General features: G+C 35.7%; 1 long non-coding RNA gene across 23 annotated transcripts in view; it reads left to right on the top strand.

Annotated features, from left to right (window-relative positions):
* Window positions 1-1,490: 1,490 nt before the first annotated feature.
* LOC120070875 (uncharacterized) overlaps window positions 1,491-27,125 on the top strand; it is a 39,049-nt gene continuing 13,414 nt past the window's right edge. For 4 of the 23 annotated variants that reach the window (XR_016527590.1, XR_016527589.1, XR_016527591.1 and 1 more), the window contains exons 1-3: window positions 1,491-2,007; window positions 4,180-7,241; window positions 9,210-11,182. This is a non-coding gene — a long non-coding RNA (uncharacterized LOC120070875). Of the gene's footprint in view, window positions 2,008-2,395; window positions 2,524-4,179; window positions 7,242-7,885; window positions 8,235-9,209; window positions 12,002-27,125 lie in introns of those variants that run through there. The other 19 variants (XR_016527594.1, XR_016527593.1, XR_016527592.1 and 16 more) reach the window with 17 other exon arrangements.

Below are 27,125 nucleotides of genomic sequence, written 5' to 3'. Positions count from 1 at the left end.
ACCTGACAACCTGAAAAACCCGAACTACCCAACCAAAACTATAAGGGTTATTTTTTAAAATTTGGATTAACCCAACCCAAGCTGAATTATGAATGTGTATATATATATATATATATATATATATATATTAACTTTTAGGGTTTCTTTCTTTTTCTGCCACTTGTGATTCCTCCCCCACTATCTCAGCGATTTTAAGCCTACCCATTACGACTTTACCTCTCCACTTCATCTCTTTCATTTATCTCGATTCCACTTCATCTCTTTCTTTCATTTTTCTCTCTCGTAGGGTTTCTCAAAGGATTTTGATCTCGCGATTTTCATCTTCTGGGGGATTTCATCTTCTTTATTTCTCTTCCATCATTAGCTTTGGGGTTGGTTTCCTGAAACCCTAACTTGATTTTATTTGGGACTCCAAATTTATGCTTCATCTCACATTACCTTGATTGGTAATGGTTGGTTATATCCCCTGTTGTTCGGCTTGTTTGGGTTTATTTTATATTTATTCATAGAAGTTGTTTGGTTCTGCTTCCTAAATGCAATTGGTAAATCCTTTCCCTCTTCCTCCATTATTTTTTTACCACATGTCCTTACTAGTGTTTACTGTAATTTTTTTTTTTTTACTTTCTAATATTATTAATGTTTTCCCTGATACATTGTTATAGGCTTCAATATGTTGTCTTTCATTTTCATCAGCTCCAGTTCATCTTCGTCAACTCCAATCGCTATCATTCATTGTTTATCTTCAACCCAATAACCGACCCAAACCAAAATTTAAGGGTTGGGTTGGGTTGGGTTGGTGACCCTATTCGGTATTGAGTTGTATGTCCTAAAACTCGCAGTTTGTAATGTTAAACATATCCTATTATCAATAAAGATGTTATTGATGTTTATTCAAAAAAACTGTTATTGAATATGTGAATTGCACATGTAAAGTCTAAATTCAATAAACTAAAGATCCATGGCTATTATATGAATACATGAACTTTATGTGGAGACATAAGAGTGGAGCAAGTTTAGTAGATAGCCAAAATGGTTTATAGTATACGAATAAGGTTGGATACCTTATTCTGGTAACATTATCGGATCCGACCCACTCTGTAGTTGTTACAATTTGTTGTAAGTGCTACAAATAAAGTGATTATGATTCGATCATGTATTGACATGAGGAGTGGGGGCATCTTATGCAATGAGTTTGCATAAGATCAGACCAAGAATTAAGTCACTCTTACTTTATAATGTTGTTTACTGTTTAAGACTGACTATTTCAAAGCGATGACCTAGATACACTACAAGAATTTTAGGCTTTAATGTTGGCTGGAAAAAGTGAATTCAGATGTATAATGTCGGTTTTGTTTTTTTTTAAAAAAGTGGATCTTTAATGTCGGTTTTAAACCAACATTGTAGGTGTACTTTTAATATCAATTTTAAACCGACATTAAAGATCCACTTAATTTATCCTCTAACTTTCTATTTTTCCCCCAAATTTCCCACTTCACTGTCCCCTTATTTTCTTTTTCCTTTCATTCTCACATTTTCACTCACCCACAACCCACATGAAACCCACGAATGCAGGCTTATAGCTTACGAATACAAAGCTTCTTAGTGGAAAATTTTGGAGAGAAGCCAAGGTTGAAGATGACTACGAGTCTGAAAGCTAATCGTGTTCTTGAACCTTCAAACCTTGCTATGGAGGTGGGCTCAGATTCAGACCCTCTTCTTTCTCACTTCTCTCTTCCAAAACCTTGCCATTCGTCCGTTGATCGTGGGTGAAGAGTCTGTCGTAGTCCGTGGATTGTGGGTACAGGTTCGTTCGCCGTGCAGGTTTGTTCGTCGTGCAGATTTGGCCTCTATTCGTCGATCTGCCTCTGTTTGTCGTCGATCATGCAGGTATGATGTGGTTTCAGCCTTCGTTCGTCGTCGATTCGACCTCCATGTCATCGCTCGCCGACCAAATCCACTTCTCCGTCGAACATTTTCCCTTTTTCAGTTCCACTGACCACCTTACAGGTAAACTTCTGGGACATTTTCCCTTTCTCCTTTCGCGTCGTCGCTCGTGGTGGTGATGATGGCAGTGATGCTTGAACACTACCACCACACCATTGCCTATTGAAAACTTTTATTTTGATGTCGGTATTTTGTTTCTCTTATGGTGTCCTGTTAAGGGAATTCGCGTTGATGTTCCTAGCTTTGACGTTATTTATTTCGATGTTTGTGCTGTTTACAAGTAATTCTTTCAATCCCTCTTCGAAACCCCACTCGTTTGTGTCCCTAATTCCAAGGTCTTGATCTAATTTTTGGGTGTTTTTTTTTTTTTTTTTTTTTTTTTTTTTTTTCAATTTGATTGGGAGAAATGTCTGAATAAAAATATTTGATTGTTTTTGTTTTCTACATGTAGAGTCAACATAGGAGGATTGGGAATGGGAATCAATTTGTTGAGTTAGATTCAGTGAAAATGGCTTGAAATAGCCATTGAAACAATGGGGGGAAAGAGAAAAGGCTCAAAGGAGGAATCTCTATTGGGTGGTAATGAATATTCATTGTATATGTCATCAAAGCATATATTATTAGCATGCATCTGCTATATGGTTCCTTACACAGTGTGTGCGTGAACTATCTCATCATCATCATTGAGAGCAGAGAGAGTAAGAGTCTGGGAATTTGTTGAGCAACTTTTGGTTTGTGTGATGGAAATAAGTATGAATGGGAAAAAGAAGAACATTTGGTTCATTCAAAGATTTTTTTTTATTTTTTTTATTTTGTTAGAGGGGAAGGAGATTGCAAAAAGGTAGGTGGAGTTTCAGGTGAAAATCTACACATTTCTATTCAATAATCTTTAGAAATTTTGGTGTATTGTGAATATTATCATCATTATCATTATTACTATAATAATTATTGTTGTTGTTATTATTATTATAGTGGCTATAATTATTTTGTTCTTTTTTGTCTTGAACGCAAATTCTCTACAATAAACATGTCGAGAATAGTGTTCTCTTTGTTTTATAGCTATGTCTTATTTTGCTTCTAAGTTCTGTAAGTTCATACTAATGTTGCAATGGGGACAGAACAGTAGGGATTGTCAATCTTGTTAGCATTACTGTTTGCTGTAATGTAGAAGTCTGAAACTAGATTAGAAAAGTAGTGTTTGTGCTCATTTTTTAACTTTTTACTTTATTTATTTTAGCATGAAAAGTGCTATTCAATGGCTTGACCATGAAAATGGGGTTTTATCTTAGTATTTGTTTGAATGTTGTTGAGTTTTACCTTAGGATTGAATCAATGTCGTTTTTTAACACAACATCAATGGCGTTGGACTAGCATAGTTGGCTAGAGAACAATTCAAAGGTGCTTTTCTGCTTGAATGTTTTTTGTTCTTGTTTTCTATCCCTAAAACTTGCCTATGGATTTTTTTTTTTTTTTTTTTTTTTTTTTTTTTAGTTTTTATATTGTTTGATTGTAGAGAAAAGACATCAAGAAAGAGGCAAAATGGGTATGTTTCTATGTGGACACTTTGTATCAGAGAAAATCTCTTTTTCCAAATACTATAGTGGACACTTTGTATTTATTGTTAGATGTTTAGATCTTGTTATTGCTCCATTGAGACTTAACCTCGTATCTATCTATCTATCTGTCACATATCTTCGCATATCTATCTACTTTATGATTTCTATCTCTATATCTATTAGAAAAATATTGTTGTTGTTTAGATTGATGGAAACATAGTTTTGAATTTCTTTTTATATTGCTATATTGATGGAAACAAGGTTTTGAATTTCTTTTGATTGTTGTTTTGATTAGATACTTGTAATGTTTTGGTCTTTGTAGTTGATGACTGGTCATATTTGGTTGACAAAATGGACTTGTTCTTTGGTCAGAAGTGGGAGAGATAATTGAGGAACTCTAGAAATTGAGTTGGTGATTCAATTTTATTATATGATTCAACAATATTGTTTTGTTCTTGGATTGTCTTCAACTTTGACATTTCTTGGATTGTCTTTGTGATTTCAATGCAATAAACTTTCTTGAAATCTATACAATCAAAACAACGTTACCAAAGCTCATAATGATTAAAACTAATATTGTCTTTGTGATAACATTTTCTTGCTTGGATTGAAAAGTTGTTTGCGATTTCTATTGAGCTCATATTAGTTCTAATATCTAAACTTTGTTTCAATTGTATAGATTTCAAGAAATTTGACTCTTGTTCGCGGAAATGAAATTTGGATTGAGAATTGTAGTGTTGCTTATCGAGGTGAGTAGCTTTCCCTTCTATTCCAAAATGCAATTTTGTTGTTTGAGGAGATAAATTTGTTTAGTTTCTTGTGTTTGTAAGTTTGTAAGTTTTGTTATTTATGGTTATGCCTTTTGCATAATTTATTATGTTTCTAATTAGTTTTTTTTTTCTTCATATCGATAACATTTAGTTGCTCGAATTGATAAGTTATTCATACATGCTTTTAGGGTATTACTTGCTGTAGAATATACCAATTGTTTAGGTACTATTTAGGTACATGCTTTTGATTTTTGAGTGACATGTTTGAAATTTAGGTGTAAAATATGTAGGGTGTTGTTTAGGATATAAAACCTTCCATGGAGCTTCACGTTTCTAAAAATATATGTTTTTGGCTATTGGGTGGGATATGATTGATGTAATAATGACCGAGCTCTTAATTGGACTCATACATAAACACTTCAATCTTCATTGCCATTGCTAGTTTATTCATTTGCTCTTTTACTTTTATATCGATATGGAATTAGACTCCTTAGGTGTTATCATGGCTTTTGCTTCTTGTTTCTCTTTTCTTCTCCTTTTAGATTGCAACTATGTCAAAGGGAATTCTCGTTCAGGAAAGCTAGGGAGATTACAAGACTTGGCAAGGCATAGGTATTGTGGCTTCTAGCAGAATTTGTAAGGTGTTTTAACTACCCAATTATATTGCATTTTTCAGGTGACATTCACAGAGGAGCATATCTCATTCTTTCACTTCTTAATAAATGTATGCACTATAGTTGGAGGTAATTTACAAGAGTTACTTGAAGGAAAGAGAGAGAGTTTGGTAGATTGTAGTTCATGGAGTTGAATATGCTTTTGGACTATAAAATTGACAACTCACAAGCCTTCTAGGTAACATCCAAGATAGACTTGCTCAGTATGCACTATTCTTAGTGAAAAGAGTTAATTTTTTCAGTATACTAAAAATAGTTCCATAATTCTCACAACTCATCATGAGAAGAAACAAAGAAACAAAGAGTCAATACTCACCATACTTCATAACAACATTAAGAAGGTTGAGAAGTTTTTCCAGGCTAGATAGGAAGATTGCATTGGACATGTTTTAAGAAGGTTGACAAGTAAAGAAGGTGCACACAACACAAAAATGACTTCATAACAATATTAATAACAAGTACAAGGTAATATTTATAAGATGCTTAAAAGTCTATTTGTTCTAAAGTTCTGAATTAGATTCAATGTTGGAATGCTATGACTATCTTGCAGTTATGGTAGTCATAACTTAGTTGTTTATGACTTCTATTGAGTGGTTTATGGTAGTGGAACTTCTTAGGCATTCTTTAGTAGTTTATATTTATGCATTATTTGTCTAAACGAATCCAGTTGCACTATGGTAGTTTGTGGGCTATTCATGCATTGTGGGTTAGGTTAATTCTTCATTATCATCATCGAATCTTTTGTTATCTCTTGTTTAACCATTTATTGTAGCACTTGTAGTTGATGACTTTAAGTTCTGATCAAATTTGTCCACTGTCATACAATGGAGTTATCTTTGTTGTTCTTGTTCAACAATTTCCCTCTAAATTTATCAGGCTTGCATTGCGTTCTTGTGATCTAATCTTGAAGTTCGGGAGATCACTGAATCTTAATCATCAATAAATCGCATCACAGGGTAATTTTGTATACATATGTCTTACCTTGTTTTGTACTAATTGATTTTTATTTGTTCTTTTTGTTGATTTGTGAATATAATTGACTGTGTAAAAGTGGTATGATCAGAAGAATACTGACAACTGAAGTTCATAACAGAAAATGTGTTCCAATGACTGATGTTTGGCCATTTCTTTTTATTTATAATATGCAATGGTGAACTTCGTCGATGTGTTGTCGATAAACGTTGTCTTAAGAGTCTTAAGATGGAAGGTTGTTCTAGTTTGGGGAGTTTTCCCCTCTGTTCATCAAGTCTTGGCACACTTTTGGCTTTCTGATCTTTGCTCCCTCTCTAAGATAGTTATATCTCTTGTCCTTTTATCTCTTACAATGATTACCTCTGATGGAAAAATAAGTTTGCTCATTCATCTACTATTTTTATATATAAGGTACAACCGTGAACTACTTTCTTGATGATAAAATTAATAAAGTTGAGGTACTTTTCCCTAGTGTTGCTTGCTTTTTGATTGTGGTATGTCTTGGCTCTGCTGTTCCCTCATCCAACACAACTGATAACAAAGCGAAACTAGAAAAATTGTCCGACGATACAGAAAAAGGGTTGAGGTATGTTTCTTTGCTTATTGTACCAATGTTTATAAACTCTAAATATCTTTAATTGTCTTGTTGGTCTTATGATATTATTCATATTAAATATCCTTTGCCTGCCTAGCCATTAAATCCAAATTTGAATGTTTTTCAGCATTTTGGCTGGTGAATCATATGCACTGTGATTGTTTCTCAAGTTTTGTTTTTGGATTCATATACAATGTGATTGTTTCTAAAGTTTGTTTTTGGATTCATATACAACATTTTGGCTGTGAATCATATGCAGTGTGGTTGGTCTTATGAATTTTGTTGTTTGTTCTGTTGAGAAAATTGTTGTTTGAATATTGTTGGAAGTGCATTTCTTTGAATAGGTGTTAAAGTAATTTTTTTTTGTATTGTTGTGGTAGTGCTATCATGTTGCCGAAATTTTTCTAGAACATAAGAGTTATAAAGTTAGTTGTAGGTTAAAATATGGTAATGTTCTTTAGTTTAGCATTGAAATTTGGGATCACTACAATGACTATCGTGCAACTATGGTAGTTGTTTATGGGTTGAATTCATTTCTATCGTTATCTATAAATTGCTTATATTAGCGCAACTTATATTTGTTTGTTTATACACTCTCATATGACATCGCTTGCACGAGTACATGGAGGTTCTGGATAGAGGGCATAACAAACTCATCCTTTTGATAAGTTTGTATAAATATCAAATATCCACACTACAAGAATAGCAAGTTTTGCATTCATTCCTTTTGGTCAGTTTGTATAAATATAGTTTCCATACTTAATGTAATTTCTTTTAGTATGATTCATTTATTTTTAAATTATTCTTGATTTTATATACTTAAGCAAGCATGTCTTTGCAAATTTTTTGGGATAGTAATGACACTCCAAAGTAGACAACCAGCTCTCTCAATCTTTAGTTAATTTTTGTATTTGTTGAAAGTTAAGTTGTATGTACAAAAGCAATTAAGATTTTATTTTGGGATTTTTTTGATACGTAAGCAGCCAGCTACTGCTTTATAAGTATAAATTTTGTTATTCTCTTTAGGAGCTAACTATTATTCGTACTCTGTGAGCAAGACTTAGATTTAAATTTTTGTGTTTGTTGAGATCTTAATACATAAAAATAATTCTTGTTTGTGGATAAATTATTATAATGTCGTTTTTAACTTTTTGATCGACATTAAAAATAGATTAGACAATGGCATTTAAAAAAAACAAACAATAATTGAAAAAAATGGACAATGATTCTAGACTTTAATATCGGTTTAATACTAACATTAAAAGACTTTCATGTCAGTTTAAAATCGATATTAAAGCTCAGAATTCTTGTAGTGTCAATTGACCTTAATTCTGAGCTAACTATGAATTCCTGTTTATTTGGGATTATCCTTAGATTTGCATGGGTGAAGGTTGGCTCAACAGCACTGGCTCAATAAGTCTCCCATTTCAAGGATAAGACCGAGTAGATAGCTGAGGACATAGGGTGCAAGATGGAATTCACTCTTACCCGCTTTTAGGGATAGTAGAGAGGTTGTTCCCTTAAATGTTGATTTTGGGTCTTGAACAAGGGGTCCCGCTCTCTCATTGACTCGAAAGGGTCTCGGCTTAGTGATTAGATCACAAACCAATTATTCATTAGAGGATTAGTGGGACTTAAAGAGCAAGATGTAATCTCATGGGTAAAACAGCTTTTGACCCAACTGTTATTACAAACAACCTATGAAGGGTTAACTTACTAATCATGGTTATATCGAGTGGACATAATATATCTACAATGAGGGGAGTGCAACTACTGGTCTTTAGTAGAGTGACCCGATAGTTAACAAATGGTGGTTAATTAGGTTAAAGAGTTTAACTAGTTAATCACGGATCGTTGGAGTCCATGATCTGTAGTCCATGAGGTCCCCTTACTAGCTCATATCGAACTAAACTTTAGAGCAGTGTAACGAATGAATTTGAAGTGTTCAAATTTGGTTTTTGGAGCAAACCGTTAAATATATCCGATATATTTAACCATTTAATTGTGAGTTAAACATAAAGAGAGATAAAATAACAGATATTTAAATAAGATTTAAATATCAAGATTATGAATAGTGATTTATATTGATTGGGATTACTATTGGATTTAATATTAAATTAAATTAATTAAATTGTTGAATTAATTATTTAATATTAATTTAATTTTAAAATTGATTATTAGAATTATTTTTTAAATTAAATGGAATTGGTCAAAATTGCATTAAAAGTCAAATTTGTTGACTAAGTCAAAATTGCAATAAAAGTCAATATGTTGACTTTTGACTTTGAAAGTCAAAAAGTCAAAATTGTTGACTTTTGACTTTGAAAGTCAAAAAGTCAAAATTGTTGACTTTTGACTTTGAGAGTCAAACTTTGACCAAGTTACTGGAAATATCCAATATTTGTGAGTGAGAAATGTTAACTTTTGCATGGCTAAATGTTCTTCATTTGAAGACACTTGTCCCATTAAATCTCACTTTGAGTTAGTGGATTTTTTAGTGTCAAATTTTCATCAAACTCAAAGTTGCATGTTTTGCATTTAATGACCTTTAAAAGAAAGAGTTTCTTGAATTTTAAACCTCTTGACCAAGTGGAAAATTATGAGATTATATGATAATCTCATAAATGTTTTCTCTCAAATACTTAGTTTTTTTCTCTCCAAATTAGTCACTTACCGGATCTCACCATCCCATTCTAAGGCCAGAGAATAATCGGAAGACTCTCGTGGTGGTCTAGAATCGTTCGTGAGGAGATTAGAGCTGATTTGGAGAAGATTCAAAGTCTACAAAGGTTGTATTCTTTTTTCCCTTTATTCTTGTTTCAATTGCATGCTTATTTTTTAAATTAACCTAATTAGAGTACTTTAAATCTGTTATTTCTTCCGTTGTGCATGTGTTCGTTCCATCATTCTGATTGCCAACCTGACCAACCCAAATTTTCAAGTTGGTCAAAAAAATTCTCTCAACCTAACCCAAACCATGTTGGGAATGTCTTAGAACTGTCGCAATTTGTAAATTTTATGTTAAGCAAAATCCAATAAACAAATCCATGACTATAGTATGATTACTTTAACTTTATGTGGTGACATAAATTGGATCAAGTTATAATATATAGCCTAAATGGTCTATTAAGTATATGGATGAAGTTGGGTATTTCATCTTGGTAACACTATTGGATGCGACCCATTTTGTATACTGATATCTGTGATTCACAAATCATTCATGTAGAGATATGTGAGTGGGGGCATCCTATGGAATGAGTTTGCATAAGACTGGATCTCGAAATAGTCACTTTCTTTATAATGACCGTTTACAGTTAAAATTAGCTATTTCAAACTAAAATGACCTAAGGTAACACGATCTTAATTATGAATTCCTGTTTATTTTGAGATTATCCTTTGATTTGCATAGGTCAGAGTAGTCTAATAATACTACTCAATAAGCCTCCCATTTTGGGATAAGACCGGATAGATAGCTGGGGACATAGCTATGCAAGATTGAATTCACTCCTACCTGACTTAGGGTTAGTAGATAGGTTGTTCTTTTAAGTGCTGATGCCTAGTCTTGAACAACAGGCCCCACCCTCTCTTGGTAGAGAGGGATATGATATATAAAATGTATTATAAATCAATTATTCAATAGAGGGTTAGTGGGAGCTTAAGGTGCAAGATACATTTATAGGGGTAAAACGATAATTTAGACCTAGGTATAAATATGAACGACCTGTGAAGGATCAACTTACTGATTATGGTTGAAATGGACAGAAATATATCTACGTGAGGATAGTGCAACTATCGAGTTATAGTGGTGTACCTTGATAGTTGACAAATAGTAATTAATTCGGTTTAAATAGTTTAACTTATTAATTAAAAATCGTCGGAGTTCATAATCTGTAGGTCCATTATGTCCCTCTATTAGCTCATAAATTGGAATAACAAATTGAATATTAATTAGATGAATTTGGAATTAGGGTTATGAATTTGAAATGTTCAAATTCAATTTTTAGGGTTTTCAATTGATTGTATTTGATACAATTAAAACCATTTAATTTAGTTGAAATTAAATGAAATTGGAGAATCAATTAATATTTAAATTATGATTTATATGAAATTAAATCATATTGGTGAAATTGGTGTTTTATTAATTTAATATTCTTTTAATTAAAAAGTTTAATTAAAATCAAAATTAGTTTTATTTAAATTAATTATTTTGAATTAATTTTATAAAACTAATTTAAAATAAAATGGTTTTATTTAAAATCAATTTTCATTTTTTTAAAAAATTGGTTTTAAATTAGTGGATTTTTCCAATTTCGGAAAAATCCACTAACCACACTATAATGGAATTTCACCAAATTCCATTTGTTTTTGCAATTATCACCAAGTAGGTGGTGTCATTTATGCAGTCCTACTATCCTGCATGATTTCTGTGTATGTATACATTCTTCAGGTAGAGAAATGAGAGAGAGTTTTTGGAAAATTTGTCTGAAGTGTTGTAGAAACAAAAACCTCATAAACCCACCAAAATACATCTCCAATTCAACTAGATTTGAGTGTTTCCACCACATATTCTTTTTGAGCTTTGTAGAGAAGATCTTGGGGTGATGGTCTTGTTGAAGTTTCAAGCTCAATCTTGGAGTATTGTTGCTGAATTCGTGGATTAAGTCTTTAAAGGTAATGTTTGCTTCAAACCCTCTATGAATATCATTTGAATAACATGTTTAAAACTCAAATTAAGAGTAGTTACAGTGCTTATTGATTCTGATTTTGTTCCGCTACATGTTATATTACTCTTTCAGTTGGTATTAGAGCATGATTTAAGCACTCAATTATCATTGATTTAAGTTTGGTGGGTGAATTTCTAAGCATGTTTGAGTATGTGACTGATATGGTTTAAATTCAACTTTGGTATTAGAATTCTCTTTGATTTCCAAGTTAAATTTGTAATTGATCTTGTTTGATGAGCTTATATGTGTGCTCTAAGTCTGTAATTTATTTGGAGTAATTAGAGTTCGAATTAGGCTGTAATTTGAAGATTGAAGTAAACATGTTCAAGCAAAAAATTGGAGTTGAGCCTTCTGCCCAGGAGCGTTGCAACGCCACGGGCTCGCTAAAAAGTAGCGTTGTAACGTTGGGATGCGGCGTCACGACGCTGTTCATCCTAAGGGTTTTTGCTTCACGTGCTGCCTAGCGGGTTCGTGGGTTGAAGAAATCGGTTTGACCGGCTCTCCGTCAAACCGGTCTGATTCAACTTCCTTTGGTACCTTAGTGGTCCAGTTCATGCGGTTCGGGTCGGTTCGAGCAGTTCTTCATCAAATTAAAGTTGTTCTTGAGCCATTTTTATAATAATTTAGCTTATTTGTTTGCTAGGAATGCCAAAGTTGAATCATATTAGTGTTATATAATTATTTTATGCATATGGTGTGTATTATTTTTGAATTAAACATGTTTGTGCATAATGAAGGAAATCAGACATGAGGATTTCCATGGACAGCAGAAGGATCGTTCCAAATTTCAATCGTATATGAACATTAACAATTACAATCAAGAAACGGAAACATACGATCACACACAAACGAAATTACAGCATGCTCATCTAAAGATCAAGGGATAGAATTAACATACCTTTGAACCTTCAACACCCTTGATCACGAACGCTTGAACAATTAGCAAGACTGCAAACTCAAATGCTCGAATGCTACGACTGCTACACTGCACGATCACAGCGACTACAAACTCAACGATCTCCAAGATCACGAACACTACAACCCCCACACGAACATCGCGAACTCAACTAATGGCCTTCAATAAACCTTGACAATGTCGAGTTGAGTACGACACCACCACAGTGGCTACCTTCTCGGTGTGAGAATCCAAAAGTGTGGGCTCCGTGTGGACTTGGTTAGAGGAAGAGACCGGAGGAAGAACAATTGTGTAAACGATTGAGCAAGTGGGAGATGTTAAAGTCTATCGTATAGACGACGCCCAATCGTTTAACAAACGCTATGCGATCGTTTAGCAAAAGCTGCACGCTCATTTAGCTCTCGGCCAGTTGAGTGATCTATCGAATAGAAACACTCAACAATCGTCTAGTCTCTCTTTAGCTGTCGTTTAGTAAATCGTATTTACTTTATAGCCGCCGTGAATAATTTCTGAGAATGGAAATCTCAATACAACAACTAAATTTTAGGAAAATATTTTTCCTTTTATCTCACGGTTACAACAAAACTACCAATAACCTCCCATTCAATTGATTATTAGAGAAAAAGAGATAATTATCCAATAATTAATATTGTTATAAATATACATGATAATCAACTTACCATAGTATACTTATAACCTATAGTTTTAATATTTCATCTCATGAAACATATAAACTATAGCTCTTTTTCTATTCCATGGTTCTTAATGTAAATCTCATTTACATTAATCCTCCACTAGATGTATCTCATACATCACACAGATCATATCATATGTAATCAAATTATCTTTATTCAATTTGAACATTTTAAATCAACACCAAGAACTGATCGTCAACTTGAATCCATTGAGCTACCAAGGGGACCTTATGGACCAATAGCTAAAAACTCCAACGGTATGTGAATAATTGACTAAACTCTTTAGTCACGGGATCCACCATCTGTTAACTACCAGACACTCCACTAAAGACCGAAAACTGAACTTCTCTTATCACAGATATATTATGTGTCCATTTTAACCAATCAACAGTGTGATAACCCTTCACAAATCGCTCGTAAGTACAACTTGACCAATAATCGTTATGCCCCTGTAGTTACATCTAACTCCTTAAATACCACTGATCCCTCTAATGAACATAAGTCATAGTCCTACTATGACTGAGTTCTTTCTTCCAAAGAAGTTGTGGCCACTATGTTCAAGTCCTGGAATCAGCCCTTAACGGAGTCTATCTACTTACCTCTACTTCAGAGAAGAAGTGAATTTCATCTTGTGTAACTGAGTTCCCAGCTCCAAAATCAGACAAGTCCCCAGGTAGGCATGTTGAATTGGCAATCAGGCCACTCTCACCTATACTAATCAAAGGACCGCCTTCAAAGGCAGGAGTTCCCAAAATACTCAGGATTGAGGTCATATCACCTATGGTCGTTTAGGTGGGATGTAAGTCTCCAGTATCAACGACGTTATATACAAAGACGAATCATCACGTGGTCTGGTCTTATACAAACTCTTTGTATAAGATACCCTCGCTCGCATGTCTCCACATGAATGGTTAGGATCTACCATCTGTAGTAGTTCACAACACTTGCAAACCTCTACAAAGCGGGTCGTATCCGTAGTGTCACTAGGATCAGGTATCCCACCTTAATCCTTATACTACAGACCTATTTAGGTTATCACCTAAGGCATGATTCACTTGTATATCTCATATACATACTTAAGTTTACATAGAATAACCATGGAGCTTTGTTTATTAGATATGAGTAAATGTCATTTTATTCATAACAATGTGTATATATTACAAACAACAAGACTACAGAAGAATTAGGACACCAATCCTAACACATAAAGTATGTCATTTTAGATTTAAAATCCCTTAAACATGTTACATGCATTATTGTATGTTATAAATTAGTTATAATATATAGTATGCATGCTTTAGGGTTTGTTAAAAACTGATATAATTGTTATGTTAATGTTTACCTTTGAAGCATGTTATGGTTGGTTTAAAGCATGTTTATTTATAAGTTTGTTATAAAATGAAATTAGACTTTAAAATCCATAACAAAGATACACATGCTCATTTAGGTTAACAACTAGTTTTAACTATTAAAATAGATTGTTACCTTATAAAATTTGGTTACAAACTCAAATTGGTTCATAAACCTTTCTAAGGATGGGGTACCTAATTTGACGACTTACGTAACACTTCCTATTTGGGGATTATGACTGAAAAATTGAGCGTTGGTAACTGATTTTATGAGCTTGCTGAGTGGTTTGAGGTTTAAAACTGGTTTAAACACATATACATCATAGGTTAATATCCAAATATAAACATTATACTTGGATAAAATCACATAGACTTAGGTTCTTCTTAATTAGCCGTAATAAAACCTAAGTAAATGAATACCCAAACATTTAGAACACTTTAGTGGAGAGATTAACAATGTATTCGATATAAAGTTAATGGCTCTCATGTCCCCAAGAGTTCACATGTGAGATCCATGCTCGACTTCGTGTCACTTTTACCGCGATTACTTCATACGGAAAGTGTTTACATGGGTCAATAACAAGGTGAATGGGGGAAGTAGTTCATAATAAGCAAGTGAAGGAAATGTGTCAACATTGTCTTGCAGTCTCCTCCATTAATTTGAACCGTGAGATTCCTATGTTGCACTTGTTTTTGTTTTTAGGCGGCACTAGCTAGTCGTTAACCACGACATCTCCACGGAGGGTTGTAACATAGGATTTGGAACAATCCAAGCTTCAGAAATTAATAGGGTCTTATAGTTCCGTCTTGGGTATTGTCTTCATCTCAGAGGCATATTCATACTGAAAGAAATCAATCACGAGGATTTTCATGAGTAGAGGAAAGATCATTCCAAATTACAATCATATATGAACTTTACAATTACAGTCATAAACAAAAACATATGGTTATGCTTTCATTACAGAAATTACAACATGAAAATAACAAAAATCAAGTAGAAATCTACACACATTTGTAGACACATCGCCAAGCTCCTTGATCACGAACGCTCGAACACAGCAACCTTGACCGCTCATCCAACACGATCGCTACACAGCACGAACACCGCGCATTCGAACTCAGCGATCGCCTTGGTCACGAACACCCCAACAGCACGAACGACCTCCACAGAACCTCGACGGTGTCAATTTGAGTTTGACACCACCAAGAAGGCTAACTTGTTATTCTCGGTGTGAGAATCTAGAGGGTAGGCTCTGTATAGACTTGGTTTGAGGCAGAAAACGGAGGAAACAACAATCGTATAAACGATTGAGCAAATAGGAGAAGGTTGGCAAAAGCTAAGCGATCGTCTAGCAAAAGCTAAGCAGCGTGTCTGTTGCCTACAAATACTACACGATCGTTTAGTTCGCTCCAAGTTGTCGCTTAATAAATCCTATTTATTGACAACTTCTGTGAGATTCCGAGAGAGAATTCATAAAATCTCAAACTTCAACATTACTAAAATTAGGAAAACAATTTTTTTTTTATCTTACGGTTACCATGAAACCATCAATAACCTCCCATTCAATTGGTTATTAGAGAAAAAGATTTAATTATCCAATAATTAATATTATTAGAAATCTAAATGATAACCAACTTATCATACTATATTTATAACTTATAGTTTTAATATTTCATCTCATGAAACATATAAACCATAGCTCTTTTTCTATTCCATGGTACTTAATGTAAATCTCATTTACATTAATCCTCCACTAGATGTATCTCATACATCATACCGATAGTGGGATCCACTTTTTGGGGAATATGGGTCATATATTATCGAATTACCTCTTGTCAATTTGAATATTTCAAATCAATACCAAGAACTGATGCTCAACTGAATCCATTGAGCTACCAAGGGGACCTTATGAACCTGTAACTCGAAACTCCAACAATACGTGAATAACTGACTAAACTCTTTAGTCACGGGTTCTACCATCCATTAACTGCCAGACACTCCACTAAAGACTGATAGCTGAACTCTCCTTACCACAGATATATTATGTGTTCATCTTAACCAATCAGCAGTGCGTTAACTCTTCACAGATCGCTCGTAAGTACAGCTCAGCAATAACTGTTATGCCCCGGTAATTACATCTAACTCCTTAAGTACCACTGATCCCTCTAATAAACATAAGTCATAATCCTACTATGACTGAGTCCTCTATTCCAAAGAGAAACTGTGACCACTATGTTCAAGCCCCAGAATCAGCCCTTAAGGGAGTAATTTCTTTACTTATCCCTTCTTCGGGAAAGAAGTGAATTCCATTTTGTGGATTGAGTTCCCAACTCCCAGATTAGAATAGTCCCCAAAAAGGTAGGCATGTTGAGTTGGCAATTTGGCTACTTTCACCCATACTAAGCAAAGGACCCCCCTTAAGGGCAGGAGTTCCCAAAACACTCAGGATTGAGTTCGTGTCACCTATGGTCGTTTAGGTGAGATGTAAGTCTCTAGTATCAACGACGTTATATATAGAGTCTAGTCATCTCATGGTCCGATCTTATACAAACTCTTTGTATCCCGCTCGCACGTCTCCACATGAATGGTTAGGATCTACCATCTATAGTAGTTTACAACACTTACAAACCTCTACAAAGCGGATCGTATCCGTAGTGTCACCAGGATTAGGTATCCAACCTTAATCTTTATACTACAGACCTATTTAGGTTATCACTTAAGGCATGATTCACTTGTATATCACATATACATGCTTAAGTTCACATAAGATAACCATGGAGCTTTGTTTATTGGATATGAGTAAATGCAATAATGAAATAACATTTTTATTCATCAAACAATGTGTATCATTACAAACAACGAGACTCTGGGAGAATTATGACACCAATCCCAACAATCTTCCACTTATTCTAATGACTCAAGAGACGAATGTACAATACAATAAAAACATGTATAATATACAATAAACTAGGGCATACCCCAGTATCATCTCCCACTTACCCTAGATAAGATATTGCATGTCCCGCAGACCCAGACTCTCCAGGTGACCCTCGAACACTTTAGCCATGAGGGCTTTTATAAAGGGATCAGCAACGTTGTGTTCCGTTTAGAGTGAACACTGACCCCGATGTCGATTTTCAAGAATCTCGATTGACCGGAAAGTTATAGTCTGTGTATCCTGTAAGGATCATATCCTTATCTCCATACACGAGCATGTAGTCCCTCGTTCTTCAAAGATACTTGAAGATCATCTTGACCGCCATCAAGTAATCAAATCCTGGATTGAACTGATACCGACTGACAATCCCTACTACATAGAAAATGTCGGGTCTGGTACACAACATTGCATACATTAAGCTTCCTACCGCTGAAGCATAGGGAATCTGTCTCGTTTCCTTAACTTCTTGAGGTGTCTTAGGACATTGATCCTTAGACAAAATGATTCCATGAAACCCCTCTTAGAATCCTGCATCCTGTACCTGATTAACATTTGATCAATGTTCAATCCTGAGACAGGGCTAACCGTTTGTTCTTGCGATCCCGAATTATCTGGATCCTTAGAACATACTGTGCCTCACCCAAATCTTTCATTTGGAATTGGGGAGCTAGCCATTTCTTAATGTCAGTCAGATACCCTACACCATTCCCAATGAATAGGATATCATCCACATACAATACTAGGAAAGCTAATGAGTTGTTGATGATTTTCTTGTATACACAAGGCTCATCAACATTCTGATCAAAGCCAAATGACTTGACAACAGTGTCAAATCTGATGTTCTAAGATTTAGATGCTTGTTTCAGCCCATAAATGGACCTATTAAGCTTGCAAACTCTTTGCTCTTGATCTGGAATTATGAACCCCTATGGTTGAGTCATATAAATGGTCTCCTCAAGATTACCATTAAGAAAGTCAGACTTGATGTCCATTTTCCATATTTCATAATCATAAAATGTGGTTATGGATAGGAGAATCTAGATAGACTTGAGCATGACAACAGGTGAGAAAGTTTCCTCATAGTCAACTCCCTCAACCTGGGTATAACCCTTTGCCAGCGAGTCTAGCCTTAAAGATTTGCACCTTTCCATCTACACCTCTCTTTCGCTTATAGATCCATTTAAACCCAATAGGTCTTACCCCATCAGGTGGATCAACAAGCTCCTAGACGTTATTGAAGTACATAGACTCCATTTCCTGGTTCATAGCTTTAACCCATTCATCTTTGTCAACATCCTTCATTGCTTTCTTAAAAGACAACGGATCATCGAACCCATCATTTGTAATGATGTTTTGAGCTTTAGTTAAATCCATGTAGCGATCTAGTGGGTTCATAACCCCTCTCCCCCCCAACTACGTCGAGGCAGTCTCAACTCTTGAGCTGGTTGACTAGATATTCTGACCTCAACAACTCTTGTTGATCTGTCGGCTTGTTCAACAACTTCTGTTGAACCCTCAGCAGTCTCAGTCTCACTAGAGATCTCATGCAAAACGAGCTTACTTTGTGGCTTATGATCCCTCATGTGGTCTTCTTCCAAGAAAATAGCATTTGTAGAAACAAACACTTTGTTCTCACTCGGATCATAGAAGTATCTACCTCTCGTTTCCTTGGGGTAGCCTACAAAGAGGCAAACGTTTGAACGCGGTTCTAACTTCTTTGGGTTAGTCACTAGCACATGTGCCGGACAGCCCCAAATCCTGAAGTGGCGTAAACTACCTTTACAACCTCTTCATAACTCAAAAGGTGTTTCAGAAACACTTTTCAAAGGAACGTTGTTCAGGATATAACATGCAGTCTCCACTACAAAACCCCAAAACGAGTCTGGAAGATGAGTATAACTCATCAAGGTTCTATTTCTCCTTTCTGATACACCATTTTGCTGAGGTGTACCAAAGGTCGAGAGTTGGGACGCAATCCCATGTTCTATCATATAGTTCTAGAATTGGAGGTCTATATACTCTCCACCACAATCAAATCTAGTGTTTTTATCTTCTTACCTAACAAGTTTTCAACTTCAGCCTTATACTCCTTGAACTTGTCAAGGGCTTCAGGCTTACGTTGCATTAGGTAGAGATCGAACCTTGAATAATCATCTATGAAAGATATGAAATATTCATACCCACCTTAAACTCTAACATTCTCGGACCACAGAGGTTTGAATGTACAAGCTCCAAGGCTTCCTTGGCTCTGTAACCTTTTCCAGTAAAAGGTCGTTTGGTCATCTTGCCTTCGAGGCATGATTCACATACCGACAAAGAGTTTTCTTCTAAACTCTTTAGAAGTCCACTTTTTACTAACTTCTCAATCCTATTGAGGTTGATGTGACCTAACCTCAGATGCCAAAGATGGGCGTTTTCCTTAGGAGAAACCTTTGGTCTTTTAGCTGTTGTTGCCGTACTGAACATTTCAGTGTTAAACAAGGCTTTTATGACTAACGGTCTTAGTATATATAAGTTACTTTCCATTGAACCAGAACCAATTTCTATCCCATTCTTGAAAATAAACACTTTATTCTCAGAAAATGAGACGGTATAACCTTGTTCAATGAGACAAGAAACCGAGATTAAGTTCCTCTTACTATGAGGAACTACAAAAACATTATCCAGTAACAGGCAACGTTTCTTGTCAATAAATAACTTCAGCCTGCCTATAGTAATAGCTGAAACAACCTCATCAGTGTTGACTCGAAGAGTCATCCCTCCTTGTGGCAACGTTTTCTAGGAACTAAATCCTTGGTAAGAGGAACTGACATGATTGGTAGCACCCGAACCAAGGATCTGAGCAGAATCATCATTCTCTACCAGACACATCTCCAAGACCAATAAATCAGATTTACTGTCTTGTCTCCTCTTTTGGAGAGTAGTGGGATCAGTGTTAAAATAATTGACACTACTGGTTTGTCACCCATCCCTTTATGCTCGAAAAGTAAGAACTAACGTTCAAACAAATCTTGCAGTGAGTCTATGATCTCCCGTGCAAAGACCATGTTCTCAACCCTTTTGGCCAAAACATTAGGTATGTTAGCCAAAATGTCAAGTCAGGCCAACGAATTAGCCTTCATCCACACCTCATATGCATTGCGAACACTTCGTGGTGCATCAATGGTTGGGACTTGAGGACATTCTTCAACCATGAAAAATACGAGGGCGTTTTCCACGAAATACGTTTCACACGATTCTTTCAACTGTATGTAGTCGATCATATTAAACGCTCTAAACGAAAATACTAACGAGTTGCTAAAAAGAAAAATATATTGACCTACATTAGGTTTTAAGCAAATACCCGTTGTAAAAACAAAACAACATCTAATAAGGTTTTAGGAAAACTAACATGAACCTTGTGTGACATCTAGTTTCGCAATGACGCTTCAAAGGTTTAGGACAAAAGCCGCCGAAGGGAGGTCAGTTATTCCTCCTCTGAATTGAGAAGTTCTCAACCAGTCATTAATACTAGAACAACTCTTGCTTCTATAACGACTAGCCATCATTGATTTGGCCAAGAGATCACTAACAATCTCCGTAAGTGTGACCCGCCATTTTAGGCCCTAGAGATCTGCCCAAAAAGCCAATCTGAAGGGAAAAAATCCGATTGGGGCAAAACCTAAAGCGACCCTATCCATTTCTGGAGTTCACTTTGATCTTGACCAACTGCACCAAACCCATTTGAAGAGGGACGCTCAAAGGTGACACGAGAGTTTAAAATGATCTCACGGTGTGAACCAATGACAGAGACCAGAGGACGTGTTGACACACACCCTTCACCCACTTACTATAAACACTCTCTCAGTCCACCTTGATATTGACTCATGCAAACACCATTCGAAAGTGGATGCTCCCAGGGCACCACAAAACCAAGCATGAATCTCACAGTGTGAACATTCAGGGAGAAACGTGAGTGGAATCATAGACATATCAGATACATCTCTTCCTCCCACTGAGTATTTTATAACCTAGGGTTTAGCTTACTTAGAAAAAACACGGCTAAGGATTTTAACTAAGTGACTTTTAGGTTTTCCCAAGAGCAACTTTTACCTGGAATAGTTAAACAACTTTTGATCATCATCCATTAAACTCTTTAATGGAGTCTTTGACCAAATTATCGCATGCTTGTTGAAAATCTATCTAATTCACCTTTCCAGGTAGGTTTCTAGGTAGAGGTGTTACGTTTTCGTCAACTTAAGAACCCCAGCATAGCCAGAACCCGCCTTGGACAAAAGGTCCTTTATAGATAGATTTAAAACAAATTTAATCTTTTATGCCAACTAATTTAATCCTATTAAACCGATTTTAAAAGATTAATCTAAGTTACTAAACTCTTTAGAACCACTTTGAACTAAGATCTATCTCAAACCAATTTTAAAACTCTTTTAAAAAACTTGAGTTCACCCTAAGTCCGTATGTAATTCTTTCTTATTGATTTTAGGTCTAATTTCCTTTTATAACACTTATAAATGGAAACCATAACCACAATGCTAAGCTAACACATGCAAGGCATTCATAACGATTATAAAAAGCCTAAGTGTCATGCTCAATGCATTGTCCATTCATTGCTACTTCTTTTATATAACACTTATACAAAACAACAATGAAACAAGCAAAACATGCTTCCATTCACCCTTAGATTGTAACACTTATAATAAAAGGATGATGCATAATAATGTTTACTGGATGCAAAATATAACTTTTATATTTCATGATGCATATGCATGCTTTCAAGTAATTTCTTCATGCTCGATTATAACATTTATAATACATGATGCATGAATAATTGCACAACCTAAGGTGGGTTTTAAATTATATGTCAAATACTTTGGCATATAAGCACCATAAATCACATGTATAAAAAAATAAATGTTGATGAACCACGTAAAATTGCCTTAAAATCACAAAAATAAAACTAACTATTATAAAGACAAGGAGTCTCCGGTTCAAATAGGCGAACCAGGTTTTGAACCTTCCGGACGAAGCAACGCACCTTCAACCATCGTGTACTAAACTCTCTGATGCGTTGATTTATCATGCGATGTAAGGATGTGTGGATGTGATGATCATGCAAGTTTTCCTCACAAAGCCCAAGTATAAGCCTTCTTAGGGTCTTGGTGGATCGCACGTAGGGATTACTAAATAGATATGTGATGGACTCTCTGATCCTATTGCGATGGTGATAAAGAAGTAGATGGTGATTTAACTTTGATTTTTTAATGGGATAGAATTAAATGCGGAGTGATGAAAGGGTGGTGTTGTAACAAGTATGCGATGAAGGGGTTGAGAAGAGATTTAGCTAACATTTCTTAAGATTTTGTACAAGTCATGGGATCATGCTATACACAAATATTAAGCACTATATTTCTCAATGCATAATGCCACATTTCCAATTTCCAAGATGCATGCAATGTGTATGGAATGTAGCAGATAGAACTTATTTCTAAGTCTCTACTCTTGCTTATGCGATCTAATCCGACTCTCTCAAGCCTAGATTCTGTCTTCAGACTACTCTCTCAAGTACTCCAAATGATGAATGAAGCATACATAAGACAAGATGATCGCATAAAGTGCATAGCTTAAGTCATGCCAGCTAATTACTTCTAAACCCATTCACAAATTTAGTTACTCATGCATGGTGTTTTGAGTACAAAACAATAAATGGTGCAAGAAGTATCAAGCCAGGTAAGCAATGTCTTGCTTCCTCTGGCTTTTTATAGTACTCTTATCACTTCAACTCTTTCCCGAATTTTAGAATCTTTCTCTCGCAAGGGTTGGGTGTCTCTTCTTCGTGCTATTTCCGGCAGCCTCTCAACCTCTCCGAAAATTAATTTCTTCTCAAGATCCCTCGGCTTCGCCTTGCTTCCTCGCGCGCGCTCCTCTTTTGGTTTGGTAGCATTGGGTATTTATAGACTTCTTAGGCAAAGCAATTCTTCTCACTAATGATTGCGTGGATGGGCAACATTGATTTCCATACCCTGTTGCGCCATCTGATAATCACCGAAAGTTCAATGTATTTGCAATGGTATGGTCTTTCAATGATCGTCAACTGTATTTCCGAATTAATTGTCATCAGCTTTATGTCCCATCATATTATGTTGTTGCCTTTATGTAAAGTCTGATCGCGAACTCAAACGTGCCATCACATTGTGCCCATAGATCGCAAACTCAAACCGCCATCGCATTGTACCTACACAGAATAACGTAATTTAACTGTTTTTATGCGATGAGCATCAGCGATCGCAATTTTCTTTTAGTTTGTCGCATTCAATCGTAATAATGCCTATTTTACCATTGCTTTCTCCCATTTTTTTAATAATTTGAGCTCTAATAACTTGTATTTCTACTAGTTATCACTCCTTACGATCGCCTACACGGTAAAACAAACACTTCGTTCTATCGCTTACCAATGCTCTTGCAGCTAAAAGATCGTTTAGCAAATACTACACGATCGTGTACCTTTTACTAAGCGATGAAGCTTGAGGTACGCGATCGCTTAGCACACTGATGCGTATTGTTATGCGGTGAAATAATGGTAAACAATTCGATGGTGGAAAATGTGTTGTGCATGCAAGTTTTCTCAGCAAGATCCAAGTATAAATCCTATTGAGTTGCCTGGTAAGCCTAGGGTCGAACACAGGGACTAAGGAAAACAGTATGCGATAGTAATTTTAGATCACTTTGTGGTAACAAATAAATCAAGGGGTTGGTTGGTTTATTGTTTACAGTATAAAGTGTATGCGGCGAAGTTGAGAAAAGAGTTAATAATATGAAAGATGCGATGAGTATGCGGGGGAGTGGATTGAGAAGGGGTTTAGCTAAAACTTCCTAGGATTGCGTTCATGTTATGCGATCATGCTACATACATACAACAGCAAATCATCTCTCAATGCAAATGTTACGACTTCTAGTTTTAGAACACATGCGATGTATGCGATGATGTCTATAGGACTTACATTTAAGCCTCTATTCTTGTCTATGCGATGATGAATGACACACACATATACAAGGCGACCGCATACTACCATAACCTATCTCTAAGATACATGTGATGCCTGTTGGAAAACAGAGCTTATCTCTAAGTCTCTATCTCTTGCTTATTTAGATCTAATCTTGCTCTCTCGAGTCTAAATTCTAACCTAGCTCTCTAAAGTCTTAGGTTCTTTCTTTAGACTCTCTCTCGAGTAGCTCTAAAGAGTGATGGGCGCAACATAAGACAAGATGATCGTATGCAATGAAGATCCTAGGTCATGTTAGCTAAGTACTTCTCAACCTATTCGACAATTTTAGCTACTCATGCTTATTTTAAAGAGAGTGAACAGATGTAGAAATGCAAGTTCCATTCTATATATATATAATCGAAGTACAGAATGACAATGCGAAATAAGAATAAAGAGCCTAGTAACAATTTCTTACTTCCCAAGGCTTTTTCACTGTTCTTCTCTACTCTGCTCAAAAGATATTCTTGCTCTCACAAGAGTCGGCCCTCTCTTTGTTTTTCCACGCTCCCTGGCACTCTCTTGAGCTGACCAGGACGATCTTCTGGCATCTTTTCCCTTCTCTCGCTTCCGCCTTCTAAGTATAAGAAAAACTAAGAACAAGGCTAACTATCGTCTATATGGTGAACTCTAAATCTGGGCGAACTCTTTCAATGAAGATGGTCTTCGGTATTTATAGAGCTTCAGGGTGAAAAGCTTTTTCTCTCATATGATTGCACTGATGGGATGACATTAATTCTCTGTCTGATGCGCCAAATATTTGTCACCAAAAAGTTGAGTGTACTTGCTATAGTGTCGTTATTGGTTTGTTAACTTAATTCGGAGTCGACCGTCATTAGCCTTTTGTCCCATCGTGATTTATTAAGCTTTCACCTCGATGCACCGGCTCTATGCGGCCACCTTCTTGAGCAGATTTTCGCCAGCGCAAATGATCACATACCCTTGCGGTCAAATCTCTTAATTCGCTCGGACGTTAATTTCTTCTGATCGTATTGTCGCCTTACATCAACGCATTTTCCTGCATACAATACATAAGTTAGCTGTTTTAGTGCGATGGACGCATGCGATCGCATTGTTGCAAACTTAATGCTTTTGGACGCAATATTATATATTTTTACCATTGCAATCCTGTATTGTTTTATGACTTTGGCTGTAATAACATGCATTTCTGTCCGTTATCACGCGCTTCGCACAATGCCCATCTTCCACGATCGTCTAAATGACTACGATGTGACAAAGCACCATTACCTAAGCAATCGCTTAGCTAGCGCCTCCGTATCATATACGCGCAATTGTGTAGGTAGTAACTAGCGATGAGGCTTGCTAACTACACGATCGTCTAGCGCGTGCCTTTAACTAAACGATGAGCATCACATGCTCCCACTACGATTGTTTACCTCCAGCGCCTACGCGATTGGGCAACCAACGCTACGCGATAGAGTAAATGATTTACCCCATCCCTTAGCATTTGCTAAACGATCGTTTAGTAAATACTACACGATCGTATAGAAAAATCTACATGATCGCTTAGTTAGATCCCAACGATTGTTTACCTTAGGCTACACGATACGACCAAGTTTGGTCTTCTTCTTCGTTGAGAACCGCATCTCCATGCTTTGAAACTTCATCACAAACGACTCAACTAACTCAAACTCATTGAATTACAGACTCGATTGCAAATTAATTACGCTAAAAAAACATAGGGCCTTTACAAATTAATACTTTGTAATTGAAGAAAGCTTTAACTAAAGCCAATTAAACCCGAAACATTCATCAACTCCATCCACAAATGCACTTAACAATTAAACACAAATGCAGAAACCCACCGAGACTGTAAAATGAATTTCAAAACAGACTTGTAATTTGAATTATTAGAACAACCTGGCTCTTATACCAGTTGAAGAAAATCAATCACGAGGATTTCCATGAGCAGCGAAAAGATCATTCCAAATTATAATCATATATGAACTTTACAACTACAGTCATAAAAAAAACATATGGTTATGCATTCATTACAGAAATTACAACATGAAAAAAAAAATCAAGGAGAAATCTACACACATTTGTAGACTTATCGCCAAGCTCCTTGATCACGAATGCTCGAACACAGCAAACTCGATCGCTCGTCCAACACGACCTCTATACAGCACAAACATCGCGCACTCGAACTTAGCGATTGCCTCGGTCACGAACACCCCAATAGCATGAACGGCCTCCACAGAATCTCGACGGTGTCGAGTTGAGTATGACACCGCCAAGAAGGCTACCTTGGTATTCTCGGTATGAGAATCTAGAGGGTGGACTCTGTGTGGACTTGGTTTTAGACAGAAAACGGAGGAAACAACAATCGTGTAAACGATTGAGCAAGTGGGAGAAGGCTGAGTCTATCGTATATGTCGATGCCCAATCGTTTAGCAAAAACTAAGCGATCGTCTAGCAAAAGCTAGATCGTTTAGCTCATCGCTTAGTAGTGTGTCTGTCGCTTACAGATACTACACAATCGTTTAGCTCGCTCCAAGTTATCGCTTAGTAAATCCTATTTGCTTGACAACTTCCGCGAGATTCCGAGGGAGAATTCACGAAATCTCAAACTTAAACATTACTAAAATTAGGAAAACAATTTTTCTTTTATCTCACGGTTACCATGAAACCACCAATAACCTCCTACTCAATTGGTTATTAGAGAAAAAGATTTAATTATCCAATAATTAATATTATTATAAATATAAATGATAATCAACTTATCATACTATATTTATAACCTATAGTTTTAATTTCATCTCATGAAACATATAAACCATAGCTCTTTTTCTATTCCATGGTACTTAATGTAAATCTCATTTACATTAATCCTCCACTAGATGTATCTCATACATCATACTGATCATATCATATATAATCGAATTACCTCTTGTCAATTTGAACATTTCAAATCAACACCAAGAACTAAT

This window comes from Benincasa hispida, chromosome 2 (assembly GCF_027475165.1).
Source record: "Benincasa hispida cultivar pf3 chromosome 2, pf3_genome.v1.1, whole genome shotgun sequence".
NCBI lineage: Eukaryota > Viridiplantae > Streptophyta > Magnoliopsida > Cucurbitales > Cucurbitaceae > Benincasa > Benincasa hispida.
The sequence above is the reverse complement of the archived record's forward strand: the minus strand, read 5'-3'. Positions and strand labels throughout refer to the sequence as shown.